We start from the raw sequence: 14,405 nt of genomic DNA, 5'->3' as shown, positions 1-14,405 counted from the left end.
TATATTGATTAATTAGTGCAGTTTACTTTCAGGCTTTAGTTGAGAATGCCATCAAAGGGACACATTGAGAGAAAACCAAACAGAATGCATATATTAAGAACGATGCTCTACATCTTTCAAAGATCATTGGGAAGTAGGTCAAATGACATACCTTGATCATTTAAACCACCTGTAAAGATTATGGCGTATTGGATACTTTTTAGAGAAATTATGCTGAAGAGTGCATTCCCTAACAGTGCTTGCTTTTTCCCGGGTGTTGTGTTACGGTGTGTTGGACATCATTGAGAGCTATGGAGTTGTGGCAGAAGGCCGAGCGAGTTTCTCTCCGTTCATGTCAGTTGGTCAAAACGGCACACACAGTACACGGTCATCCAATCCTTGGCGCCTCCGCTAAGTGCAGAGGGTAATTGTCATGCATGCTAGTTGCAGCTGTGATTATATGCAGATTTGTCAGAGGTACACAGTTGTCAAAATATTGACAAGGCAAAATAAACAGATGCAGTGCTTGTAGGTAGGTGTGTGTGTGTGCTCGTGTGTGTGTGTGTGTGTGTGTGTGTGTGTGTTGGTTAACGGAAGGAGCTGCTAGGAAGTACATGCATGATGGAGTAAACAGCGTGCCGAAGAGGAAGCCACATAAGGGTAGAAAAGTTGTGTGAAGGGAACAACAGGAGTGATTGGGAGACTCGTAAGGCCCCTTCTAGAGACCTTTAGAATGTATTATTCAGACTCATCATTTCGGAATTGAAAACCCTTAACAATAACAGTTATTTACAACACATCATTGTTACTCATTTATCTTAAACAGCCTTTGGCAAAGCCAATAATTCTAGCTTATTTTAGGTGTTTGTCAGTTGTTATATCTGGATGCGGTAGCAGAAAGCTCAGTAAGGCACCAAAATGTTGGCTGTGTGCCACTCAATGGGAAGCCCAGGATTGTAGCTATGTTTAAGCCACGCCCTTAATTATATAGGCCTTGTCCATATTAGCAGCAAGAAAAGAAAGAATTGCCCTAGCAAAACCTGCTAAGCTCAATTACAGAGCTGGCTCTAGGGTGGTGCGACGGGTGCAGGCGCCCCTGACACTGACTTTGGGGAGGGGACAGGGCGCTGTGTTTAAAAATAACTTGTGGTTTTAAAAGCACATAAACGACTTAGTGCATCCAGCAGTTTTCAGGCAACAACAAAAATCTCAAGATAACTTTGGTAATGAATGCTCCCGCTGGCGAGATCCTCAATTTTGTCTAGTGGCATTTTTTACTCGTCTCATGAGATGTGGTTAATGTGCCTGCTGCAAAGAACGTGTACCATGCAGATCACAGAACTGAGCATGAGTGATCTATGGGTAGTGCTATAAAAACTTAAATGTATGTCAGAGGGGCTTTGCGGAGATGGGAGGCACAGCTGGTGGGTAGTAGCGAGGGACTTGGTGAAGAAGGAGGTCATGGAGGGGGCGCCAAAGAAAGACTGTCGCATAAGCGCTAAAGCCGGCCCTGCTCAATTATTTGTGGTTATGGCGTATAAAGAGTGATACAGCAGCCAATCGCGCCCCTCCTCCACTGTTCCAAACTTTCGGACCCCTGCACCGCTGTCAGGTCTCAGTCCGTTTTATTTGAGCCTTACTGGACGCCTTAGCGCCAGACGCTGATGCTGCAGACACCAGTAAAAGTACAGGTAGGAGGAGGAGAAGAAAGAGGCTTCGTTACGGAGTGCATGGCAGAGGCCGCAGCGAATTGTCTGGAAAAACGAGCGAGAAGATCAGTTTCAATGAGACCAAAGCCTACAAACAAAACCCCGCTGAGCCCTGCGCAGCTGTCCTGGGAGAGGCGAGGCGCTGTCCAGCAATGACGCAGCCCCCTGGCTGCCCGGACAACACGTCAGGCTCTTAAGGGGGATTAAACCCCAGCTCGTCGGATGGGAGCGCGAGCGCCGTCCTTGACCTGCTCAGGTTAAGGACCGGCATCCGTGGATGAGACCCATTTCAAGTGTGCAGTTTAGGGCAGGCGTCTCCGAATGGGAAGGCCTGTTTTCCCCATGGCCCTGCAGCACTCAGTGTGTGGGAGTGCGCAGTGTTTTGAGCAGGGAATAATGCTGGAAGCTTAATAAGTGTTTTCCCAAAGCTGAGGCGTTTTTTTTCAGTCTCCCTAGTTGAGACAACAGCTGTAAGTGCTGGCAACAGGAAGTGCTGTGAGAAACGGGGCGATTGATCGGGACAGCGCTGGCTGCAACATAATAGCTTAGTTTAGTTAATTCCTTGCGGTTGGCGTTTGTTGGGGACCAATAGATGCAGATAGACTGCAGCCGGGCAGAAATAGAATAATTTTGAATTGCTTAGTAGTAACATCTACTATTTTCATCATAGCTATGAAGTGTTACAATCTGTCACAGTAGATGCTATAGTAAATCAACTAATGTCATCTAAAAGTTTTTTAAATTGACTACACAGTACACAATAAAGAAATAACTGTGGTCTGAAAGAACTATTTTGCTCAAGTAGGATTCCTTGTTGCTCCCTTTGTACAGTAGAATAGCCAGGGATAATAAGGGCAATCAGCCGGTGCTTTAATCCTGGAGGTGATGGAGTTGAACTTAAATAAGTATGACAAACACCCTTAATAAACTGTGTCCATTTACAGCTGTGTCTTAGAGGAACAAGGGTCATGCATTGTAATGTACTGTGACTGTAAATGGGAAACACAGGAAAGTCAGAATGTTCTAGGACCTTCAGCTTTTGATATGCGCCTAATGTTGCGATTCTAGTGCTTTTGTGGTAAGGCACAATGCCACAATTTACGTGTGGTCCTGTGGGCAATGTTATCCTTGCTGGAAATGTTTGCGTGACCTTGGCAGCCTCTGTGAACTCTTGCGCATGCTAGATATGTGTTTTATAAAGTCAGTGGGCATAGGTGAGTGCTATAATGTGTCAAGTTAACTGTGATGGGCTGCCCTGGTTTCTAAGCGGTCAGGCTTGTTGCGTGCAAAGCTAGGACAGCTCTTAAAGTTTGAGCTGAATGGCTGAGAATCCATATCTAAAACTTGAACCACCCAAAACGAAGAGGGGTCCAATTCTATTCAGTGGTGATGCTTTAGTGTACCGAAAGCTCCAGTCCATAGTTGTGTGTCGGGTTAACAAGGCTGCCTTTAATCCTGTAGTCTGTTTTCATGAAGGCAACACAGTTCCAAGAAAGCCCACGTAGTCACATTTCAGCTCAGGGCTGCTATTGCTGAAGTTGGTCTACCCCCTACATTTTGACTGGGAATAACTAATATCAAGAGTCTATATCGAGTAAACTGAAGGCACCCATTGCGCCAAACTAATCACATTTTGGGCTTGGGAGAATGGGGATTTAGAGCTGGGGTTCAGCAGTCACTTCGGTGTGCAACAACCTCAGACCATTATAGGGGACAGTGGTAACTTCAGCAGTTCGGGAAGTGAGGCAACAAGTCTCAACCAGTGTGACACTCTGCCAAAGCCCAAGGTGAAGAAGAAAATCCTTTCCTTCCCACTTAGATAGGGAGAGGGCACATATAGGTTCACATAAGTCAGAGATGCAACAGGAAAGTCACAGATAATGCAGTTTCGCCACCATTTAATTCTTCCTGCAGATCGTCACCCTGGCGATGGCTGAAATCCTGTTTTTATGGCCCCTGGGTGACTATGTCTCTCCGTCAGGTTAATTTTCACAAAGGGTTGAGGCAGCTGAAGCTTTTTAAAGATCGAGTCTGCGATAGCATGTTTTAGAATGTTTGTATCGCTTGCAAGCGACTGTTATATTCAGAAAAGGGCTTTGAGCCCGCCTGTTGCTTATTTGCTGGATTGCCTGACACTCTTCTTTACAGGCTTGCAGTTGGTGACGGCTAGCATATCATCATTTACATTCCTGTTCGTGGAGCAGGGACCAAGCACTGATTGATTCACCTTAATCAGTGCCGTCCGCTGCTCCAGATGTGATTGAGGTACTATTTTGTTCTTTTTAGCTTCTAGTGCCGTGCAAACAGAAGAAAAAAATTGCAAAAATGTCTTGGGCAGAAAAAACAAAATTGACAAGCTGTATTTTCTATAGTTAACGTTTTGTTTCATTTTGTTATTTTGCCAAGTCTTCTTTTCTCACTTTGCACTCGTGTTTATTTTGTTTTTCGCTTGTGGCTGCTGTTCTCAGAATGACTATTATCCTCTTCTGTGCCCAGGACGTAATGGTTATGTCCTGAGGCACAGTGCTAGTGTGCCCAGGACGTAACCATTACGTCCTGGGCACAGAGCCCAGAGAGAGCGCTAGCGCTCCCTCTGTGGGGTTCCTCCCCCAGCCCCACAAGGCAGGGATGGAAGGGGAAGCAATCTTCGCTCCCCGGGAGGGGGTTGGGGGGAGCAAATTTATTTTAGGCCATTTCTGTCCCCCCTGGGGCCCGGCTGAGCTAGAGGCCAAAATCCACAGGTCGGCACTTTGCAAAAAACACCTCTGTTTTCTGTGAAAAAATGTGATGTGTCCACATTGTGTTTTGGGCCATTTCCTTTCGTGGGTGCTAGGCCTACCCACACAAGTGAGGTACAATTTTTATCAGGAGACTTGGGGGAACACTGGGTGGAAGGAAATTTGTGTCTCCTCTCAGATTCCAGAACTTTCTGTCACCGAAATGAGAGGAAAAAGTGTTTTTTTTGGCCAGATTTTGAGGTTTCCAAAGGATTCTGGGTAACAGAACCTGGTCAGAGTCCCACAAGTCACCCTATCTTGGATTCCCCTAGGTGTCTAGTTTTCAAAATTGCGCTGGTTTGCTACGTTTCCCCAGGTGCCGGCTGAGCTAGAGGTCAAAATCCACAGGTAGGCACTTTGTAAAAAACACCTCTGTTTTCTGTGAAAAAATGTGATGTGTCCACGTTATGTTTTGGGCCATTTCCTTTTGTGGGCGCTAGGCCTACCCACACAAGTGAGGTACCATTTGTATCGGGAGACTTTGGGGGGAACACAGAATAGCAAAACAAGTATTATTGCCCCTTATCTTTCTCTACATTTTTTCCTTCCAAATGTAAGGCAGTGTGTAAAAAAGACATCTATTTGAGGAATGCCCTGTAATTCACATGCTAGTATGGGCACCCCGGAATTCAGAGATGTGCAAATAACCACTGCTCCTCAACACCTTATCTTGTGGCCATTTTGGAAATACAAAGGTTTTCTTGATACCTATTTTTCACTTTTTATATTTCAGCAAATGAATTGCTGTATACCCGGTATAGAATAAAAACCCATTGTAAGGTGCAGCTCATATATTGGCTCTGGGTACCTAGAGTTCTTGATGAACCTACAAGCCCTATATATCCCCGCAACCAGAAGAGTGCAGCTGACGTAACGGTATATTGCTTTCAAAAATCTGACATCGCAGGAAAAAGTTAGAGTAAAACGTGGAGAAAAATAACTGTTTTTTTCACCTCAATTTCAATTTTTTTTTTTATTTCAGCTGTTATTTTCTGTAGGAAACACTTGTAGGATGTACACAAATGACCCCTTGCTGAATTCAGAATTTTGTCTAATTGTCAGAAATGTTTAGCTTTCTGGGATCCAGCATTGGTTTCTCACCCATTTTGGTCACTAACTGGAAGGAGGCTGAAAGCACAAAAAATAGTAAAAATGGGGTATGTCCCAGTAAAATGTCAAAATTGTATTGAATAATTGGGTTTTCCAATTCAAGTCTGCCTGTTCCTGAAAGCTGGGAAGATGGTGATCTTGCCACTGCAAACCCTTTGTTCATGCCATTTTCAGGGAAAAAACCACGAGCTGCCTTCTGTAGCCCTGTTTTCCCATTGTTTTGAAAAAAATATATATATATTTCTCTGTATTTTGGCCAATTTCTTGGTCTCCTTCAGGGGAACCCACAAAGTCTGGGTACCTCTAGAATCCCTAGGATGTTGGAAAAAAAGGACGCAAATTTGGCATGGGTAGCTTATGTGAACAAAAAGTTATGAGGGCCTAAGCGCGAACTGCCCCAAATAGTCAAAAAAAGGCTCGGCACAGGAGGGGGAAAAGGCCTGGCAGCGAAGGGGTTATCTTGTTATTTATTGTAATAAATAAGGCAGAGCAACATTATTTCTTTCTTCTGTGTAATTTTCAAAATTATGCTTCAACGCCCACCCCAGTTCACCACATTCCAGTCCTTCAAACTCACCTCGCACCAGTCTACCCCACTCCAATCCAAAACAGTCTCCCCCACTCTACTTAAAAACAATCTCGCCCATTCCAAAACAATCTCTCCCCACTCCAGTCCATTCTGTCCCATTCCAGTCCATTTAGCTCCACTCCAGGTCATTTCGCCACACTCCAATCCTCCCAACCCACCCCACTCCATTCTGCCCCACTTCAGTCCAAAACAATTTGCTCCACTCCGGTAGAGCAATCCAAAGCAATGTGCTCCACTCCAATCCATTATAATCTGCCCACTCCAATCCAAAACAATCTACCCCACTCCAGTCCAAAACAATCTGCTCCACTTCAATCAAAGCAATCGGCCCTACCCCAATCTATCCCACTCCAATCCAAACCAATCTACTCTCCTCCAATCCAAAACAGTCTGCTGCACTCCAATCCAAGGCAATCTGCCCCACTCCAGCATGGCCCACTACAATCCAAAACAATCTGGCCTACTCCAGTCCAGAATAGTCTGCCTCACTTCAATCCAAAACAATCAGCCCCTCTCCAATACAAAAAATCTGTTCCAGTCCAAAACAATTTGCCCAACCCCAATCCAAAAGGATCTGCCCATTCTAATCCAAAACCATTTTCCCCACTCCAATGCATAATAATGTATCCCACTCCTGTCTGTGTCACTCTAATCCAAACAAAACAATCTGCCCCACTCCAATGCCACAAAATCTACCCCACTTCAATCTGCCCCACTGCAATCCAAAACAGTCCTCCCCACTCCAATCCAAAACAGTCTGTCCTACTAAAGTCCAAAACAATCTGCCCCACTTAAGTCTACCCCACTCTAACTCCACATCCCACTCCATTCCAATCTATCCACCCTACTCCTATCCAACCAGCCCTAATCCAATCTAACCTAATCCACTGCTTCCCTCCAGTCTTCATCCCACTCCAGTCTCAATCCCACTCCACTTTAATCCACCCCACTCCAGTCCAATTCACCCCACTCCACACAAATCCAGTCTGCCATGCACCACACCAATGTTATCTACCCCCTCCAATCCAGTTCATCCTACTCCAATCCAATCCACCACACCCAGTCCAATCCACCCCACCCCACTTAATCCACCACTAAGTCAAGTCCACCCCATTAGAGTCCACTCCATTCCAGTCTGTCCCACCCCACTCCAATCTAATTCACTCCTCTCAGTCCAACTCACCACACTACAATCCAGTACACCCCACCTAAATGCATTCCACAACACTCGGTCTACCTTACCACACCCGAGTCCAATGAACCCACCCCACTCCACCCCACTCCAATCCATCCCACTCCATTCCACCCAACCCGACTCCAATCTACCCCAATCCACCTCACCCTGCTCTACTTCAGTCCACCTCACCACACTCTACTCCAATCCACCCCACCCACTGCAGTCCAGTCCAGCCCACGGTACCCCAGATCAGCCAAATCCAATCCACACCGCCCCAGCTCCGTCCTCCCACTCCATTCCAATCCTATCCATTCCACTCTAATTCACCTCAACCCACCCACTCCAGTCCAATACAGTCCACCTTAATCCACCGTCCTCCTGTCCAGTCCACCTGCTCCAAACAGCCTTACTCCAAGCCACCCAACCCACACCAATCAAATCCACCCCTGTCCAATCCACTCAATCCAATCCACCTCACTCAATCCAATCCACTTCACTCCATTCTAGTCCACCCACTCCAGTCCTTCCCACTTCAATTCAGACCAGCCCACTCCAGTCCATTCCACCCCTCTTCAGTCCACCATCCACCCTACTCAAATGCAGCCCAATCGACCCAAATCCACCAGAAAACAGCCAATCAACCCCAATCCAATTCAACCCAATCCAGTCAACTCCAATCCAGTACACACCACTCAGTCCAATCCACCCCAGTCCAATCCAGCTCATCCCATTTTAATTCAACCCACTCCATTCAATCCACCCCACTCTACTGCAGTATACCCCACTACCTCGGTCCACTCCAACCCACTCCACTCTGTTCCACCCCACTCTATGCCACTCCATGGCAGAACACTCCCTGCAATTGAACTGTTGAGCTCTACGACATTCTACTCCCCCCTACTCCACTCTACAACACTCTACCACCCCAGTCCACTTTACGACACTCAACACCCCTAACTTTTAGCCATACCGAACAGCAGCAACACTGATATACAACATGGCAAAAACACATTGCGAAAGCCAATAGCTCCTGTACACGCAACACCTATTGGCTTTGCCAATGCTTGTTTTATCCTGCAGATCAGTAGCCTGCTACCATTCTCTTTGACGAGTGCATTTTCCACTTCTTTCTGGGAAGGTCCCAGCAGCAAGGCTTCCTACAAACCCCGCAACTGGTCTTTGCTGGAGCATAAAGCAAAACTCCTTTAGCCTGTGCTGGACTGAACCTGAGGTAGGCCATTTAACCCCCTCCCCCTTCACAAGTGGGAAGCCAGGACCAACCATGTGATATTTTACTCAAAGTGTAAACGCTTTTCAAGTTGAGAACAGTACAACCTACTGGACTAAACTACTTTCCTCCCAGGATTTATTGTAGTGAATTAGTGAGACTAATATCAACTGGTCAAACCACGTGGATCTTCTTTGACCAAAACGACAAAGGTCTCTGCTTTTATTCAGGTCGCAACGGGAGGGTCTCGAGTACAGTAGAAGGGTGATCCTGGTGGGTAGATAATAAATGTTTATTCCACCCGCCCACCGGACTATTATCAGTGCATTATGGCGATTCCTCAAGGACATCAGCATAAAGGCTTCCACTTCTGTGCGGTGTGCAGGTACAGCCTACGGGGTAGCCACAGTTCTGGACCGCACTCCCTCTGACCTCTCTAGCTCCCCATTGTCTCCCAGCACACAGGAGCCCGATAATGTGCCACACACGCAGCAAACTGGGCATTTATCATGGACAAATGCAGAGACCCCACACGGACCACGGCACAGGATTTACAGGTAAGAGCCCACAGGCTGACTCTCATTCAAGGTTACAGGTGAAAGGCCTTTGCCCAGGCACTTCTTCGAATTAGTTGCTTACAGATTAAGTCCACTGATGGCAAAACACAAGCCAGACCAACAAGCCAAACGAGGCTTCTCGTGGCACAGTATTCTCTGCCTTTTGAGAACGTCTGTATCTACACCAGGGATCAGTTGTTTATCAGAAACTTGTTTTCACAAAAAAGCCTGTTCCCCCTTCCCGAGGAATCCATGTCCCAAGAGATAGTTTAGAATAACCGTGGCATTTATGATCTCAAACTCTCAGAATAGCTGTTTTGCGACCTGCCAGATTCTCTGGAATGCTTGCAGCAGCCCTTCCAAAATAAAGATAAAGTTGGCGATGGTCTGGTATTTTTATGTATTTGTGCGTTTCATATACAGCACGAGGCTTGTGCCAGAAGGAATTTTTATACAAATGGTTTTAACTAAAGCAGTTGTTAATACAGCACTTTGTCGTTGGAGCATCTGATAACAAATCCATATATGTTTCTGAAAGTATTTTAGAAGGTTGTATATAATGCAATCTAGTTTCTTGGCTGCAGATCATCAGCATCGCGTGGTAAACAAAACCATCTACTAGACAGGTAAAAACAACGCAAGACATGCACAATAGATGAGATTCAGATGATGTATACTGTGGAACGGACGTAGATCCAAAGTGATTTAAAAAAAAAAAAAAAAAGTTAAACACCAGGGTGACAGAGCATATTGTGTGGGCTTGTGTGCTCGGTCTTCACTGCATAGATGTGCCTCCCTGATGGTGCTATACAAAAGATAAGCTTACTACTCATTCTTTTGTTAACTGCGGGGCCAAGTCTTTGAATATCTTCTATTCTCCCATGATTTGTGGGGACCTAAAGGATTGTGCATGAATTCTTGAGGGAATTCTGGATATCAACGCCTGGATCCCTTCACGGATGACAAGGCACACTCTACATGTCGACTGATTGATTCATTACCGTTAGTTCCTGGCACTACACCGGATTGTCCTCATGTCGGACAATCTGCAGGAGTAAGTATGGCCTGCATGTATAAATTGTGTTCTGTGGCGGGGTATCAAGAAAAGCTGCTGGATAGTTAACTTAATTTCTGTAGAAGTGATCATTCGGAGTCCAGACAGGCTTGGAGGCCAGCACCTGTACCACAAGGCCCAACACTAGCACCGAGTGCGCTTGATATCGTTTTGATGGCTCGTTGCAGAGCTTTGATGGCCTCAGAAGCAGGATGTTGTGCACTCTACCTGGGACTTCTCTTACAGAACATCAGTGGCAAAGAGATTCGGGTCAGTATTCTGTCTTCCTAATTCAGGAACAGATCAGTTATATCAAAAAGTCCTGTCATGTCTCTGAGCCAACAGTTCCAGCTTATCAGATCTCCATATTTCATAGCAGTGCTTAAAGACCGTGCAAGCTATTAAGTTAGATATTATGCCAACTTGGCAAAACAAACTTTTTATCTTCATATATATATACATATATATATATATTTTTATATATATCTCCAAAATTCAAGACACTAAGCTCCGGCCTCTTCCGTGCGGCACGTCTCGGCAGGGTAGCGGGCCCTCATCCATCCAACATACCGCGCCGGCTGAAAACGCGACACATTTCCGCGTTAAACAACACAACGCGCCGAGACTGTTTGAGCACCAGCGTGTTTATTCAAAAAAAGTCTATGGGGATGCGTGTCAGCAAATTATTGACCTGTATGTGTAGGTGTCTGGTGGGTTGGTGAAAGTGTATTTGGCTATTCAGGTATTCTGATCATGGTTGTGTAGGGCTTTGAATGTGTGAGTGAGAAGTGTGTATTGACTGCACATGTGAATGGAGTGCCAGTGAACACTTCCTGAGGTATTGTGTGATGTGGATTTGGCATGGGAGGTAGATTGAGTCTTACAGCAGTGTTCTGGATGGTGTAGGAGTTTTTTGGAGATTTTGGGGTAGAGAGTGTTGCCATAGTCCAGTCTGCTGGTGCTGAGTGCTTGCATGACTGTCTGGTGTTCTGAGAACCATTTGAAGATTTTTTGCAGCATGCGTAGGATGTGGAAGCAGGAGGTGCACACTGTGTTGACTTGAGCCATCATGTGAACTTGTCGTCTAGTATGATACCTAGATTTCTTGCATGGTCATTGGGGGCGGGTGTTGCTCCTACCTCCCAGGGTCACCAGGTAGAGTTCCATGAGGAGGTCTCGTTGCCCAAGACCAGTACTTCTGTCTTGTCAGAGTTAAGCCGGAGGCAGTTCTATCACATCCAGTCTGCTACCATTGTTATGCAGTTGGTGACGTTGGTTCTGGTGGTGGTTGTTTTATCCATCAGGAAGAGGATGAGTTAGGTGTCATCGGCATAAGATGACACAATGTATGTCTTGTGAGCGGATTATGTTGGCAAGCGGTACATTATATATGCTGGAAAGAGTAGGGCTGAGGGACGATCCCTGATGTGAAGGGTGGCAGCCTAACCCATTTGGTATTTCCCTGAGGAAGGAAGAGATCCATTTGATGCCAGTCTTGTGGAGTCATCTGATGAGGGTGTTATGGGAGACAGTGTTGGATGCCACAGAGAGGTTGAGCAGGATGAGGGCCACAGTTTCTCCTCTGTCCAGGGTGATTTGAATCTCATTGGTGGCTGCGATGAGTGCTGTTTCAGTGCTATGGTTCTTTCTGAATCCTGATTGAGTGTTATCTACAAGATGGTGAAGTTCGAGGTGGGTTGTGAGTTGCTTGCTTATGGCCTTCTCAATTCGGGTCAGCTGGGGGCTTCTTGAGTAGGGCGCTGATTTTCAGACATTTCCATTCATCTGAGAAAGTGACAGATGTGATTGAGGTGTTAATGATGTGGGTCAGGCTTGTGCTGATTGGTGAAATTCCCAGGTTGTAGATGTGGCGGGAACATGGGCCCATTGGGCCACTGAGTTGATGATCAGCATGATTGCCACTGTGTTGTTTCTGGTGAGGGTTGTCCATTTGGTCAGGTGTCCGTCTTGGTTGGTGGTGGGTAGATTAGCAAGGAGTTCTCTGGGGTTGGGTTGGTGTGCATAGTTGCTGTAGATGTTTACGATTTTGCTGTGGAATAGCTGGTTAGATTGTTGCGTAGGTGCTGGGAGGCAGCAATGTTGGCGATAGTGACTAAGGGTGAGGTGAAATCCTTAACAATAGAGAAGATCTCGTTGCAGCTGTTTGGAGATTTTTCAATGAGGTCCACAAGTGCTTTTTTCTTGGTGTCTTGTTTGCTGTTGATAGCATCTGAGTGCTGCCTTGTAGGTGCTTCTGTCAGTGAGGATGATGAGAGAGAGACTACATTAAAGTTGTTACATTTTAAAGTTTTTAAAATGTTAGTAGAGTTCTTTAGAATGTGTGGTACTCCTGCAGATTCCTGTCAGTTGGAGTTCCACATCTTCATGCAACACCTTGCCTCATTGTGAGCTCCTAATCTATAGCACTGGAAAATAAATGTTCATTCCTTCTGTTCTTGGCATCTGATTTTTGGATTCTTTTTATACATGGAAGTTGGATTCAAGTATTGTTTGGGATGGACACTTTTTTGCAGCGTTTATATATCCATGTAAAAAGTGTTGTAACTACTCCAAACTATCCGAGGTGGTGAGATTGTGAACTGCTGTATATAGTTTTCCACTCAGTTCCTGCATCCAGCCCCTGCTGCGTGTCGTCAGAGGCCGTGCCCATGGTAAGGGGTTTGGAAAACAAGAGGGATATAAAAAGAAAAATAGAAATTCACTGTGGGGAAAAAACAGTTTAAAAAATGAGTTTATGGTTCTGGAAAAATCACTGAAATTCGCCATTTACAGCACAAGACATACATTGCAGCTCACACTGCCCACCATGCACAAAAAGACCCATTTACAAATGGCACTGGATAAAGATGGTCAGGCATGAGTTAAACATGGTGGGCATCATGAGTTAGGCTGTGCATTTTTCTCTTCACCTGCTGTAACTAGTGGAGCTGAGCTAGGACCATAACTCACTTATTAGGAGCCTGATTTAGAGTTTGGCAGACAGGTTACTCCATCACAAATTTGAAGGCTATCCCGTCTGCTGTTTTACGATCTCCATAGGCTATATTGAGATCATAATACGGCGGGCGGGATATCCGTCATTTTTGTGATGGAGAAACCCTCTCTGCCAAACTCCAAATCAGGCCCTAAGTTTTTTTGAATGGTATATATTTTTCCACCAGAAAAAAAACAAAGGTTAACGGGACGATCTACTTAGGTGAAAATGTCAGTGAAAACATACCGTTTTAAATTAAAAAAACAAAAAACACTGAAATTCACTGGTTACAGTTATTTCAAGTAGCTATACCTCATGCTCATCACCTCCTCTCCTTTTCTGGACTATGTACAAGTCAGACAAGACAAGCCAATTAGAACATAAGCACCTTAGCCAGACCACTGTAGTCACTCAATACACTTCTAACTTATTTAATCAGCAAAGCAGCATATAGCCTGCAACTTATTACAATTCACAAACACCAGCACACAGGGATGTGGAATTCCTATAGCCCAGATTCCCGGGACATATTGTTTAGGGTCAAGAACAACACGTTTTAATGTTTATTTTGTCCTTGGGACAAGCAGGCCCAAGCCCCAGCAGCGCAAACCCTTTGGCTGCCAGTTTACAGAGGAGGGAACTGTCTGCAGGTGAGGTAATGTGTGTCCGGAGGTTAATGCTGTACAAACTTGTATTTATGGTTCATTAATGAAAAGCACTCATTATTAGGATGAGCACTATAAAGAAATGTTTTAAGGTCACACTGCACTACTGACATTGGTTCCAGTAAAAAAAAAAAAGTGTACACAACATTTGAAAAGTTTAACAATATGAGGCTAAGTGTAAATGCTCCCACAATGGTCTCTGATTAGATGCAAATGTTTGCAGAAGCTTATAAGCAAGAATGATGATTCTTTGCTTTTAAAATAAAATATTCAGATAAAAATGCAAGTAGGAAAAAAAAAAGTTTTGCTGCTATGAAATTTTAGGTGCTATTTCTTTGAAGCGTTATTTAGTAAAATGTGTTGATGCATGCTAGTATTTTCAAAAAATATTCCTAAAGGAAAATCAGTGTAACCATTTTCAACAAGATTATGGGAAGCATGAAAATAAACAAGCACTGGCAAGGCCAACAATCCAACATTTTTGTGTGTCATTTGGTTTTGTCAATGCGTGTCTTGTTTTGACTTGACTTTCGGGTCACTTTATTGTTGTGGGAACTGTCAGGCC

General features: G+C 45.0%; 1 protein-coding gene across 4 annotated transcripts in view; it reads left to right on the top strand.

The window, feature by feature from the left end:
* Positions 1-14,405, top strand: part of LIMCH1 (LIM and calponin homology domains 1) — a 662,913-nt gene that overhangs the window by 302,868 nt on the left and 345,640 nt on the right. The gene's annotated exons all lie outside the window — the stretch shown is intronic.

This window comes from Pleurodeles waltl, chromosome 1_2 (genome assembly GCF_031143425.1).
Source record: "Pleurodeles waltl isolate 20211129_DDA chromosome 1_2, aPleWal1.hap1.20221129, whole genome shotgun sequence".
Taxonomy (NCBI): Eukaryota; Metazoa; Chordata; class Amphibia; order Caudata; family Salamandridae; genus Pleurodeles; species Pleurodeles waltl.
Note: the sequence above shows the minus strand (reverse complement) of the source record. Positions and strands in the feature narration are given on the sequence as shown.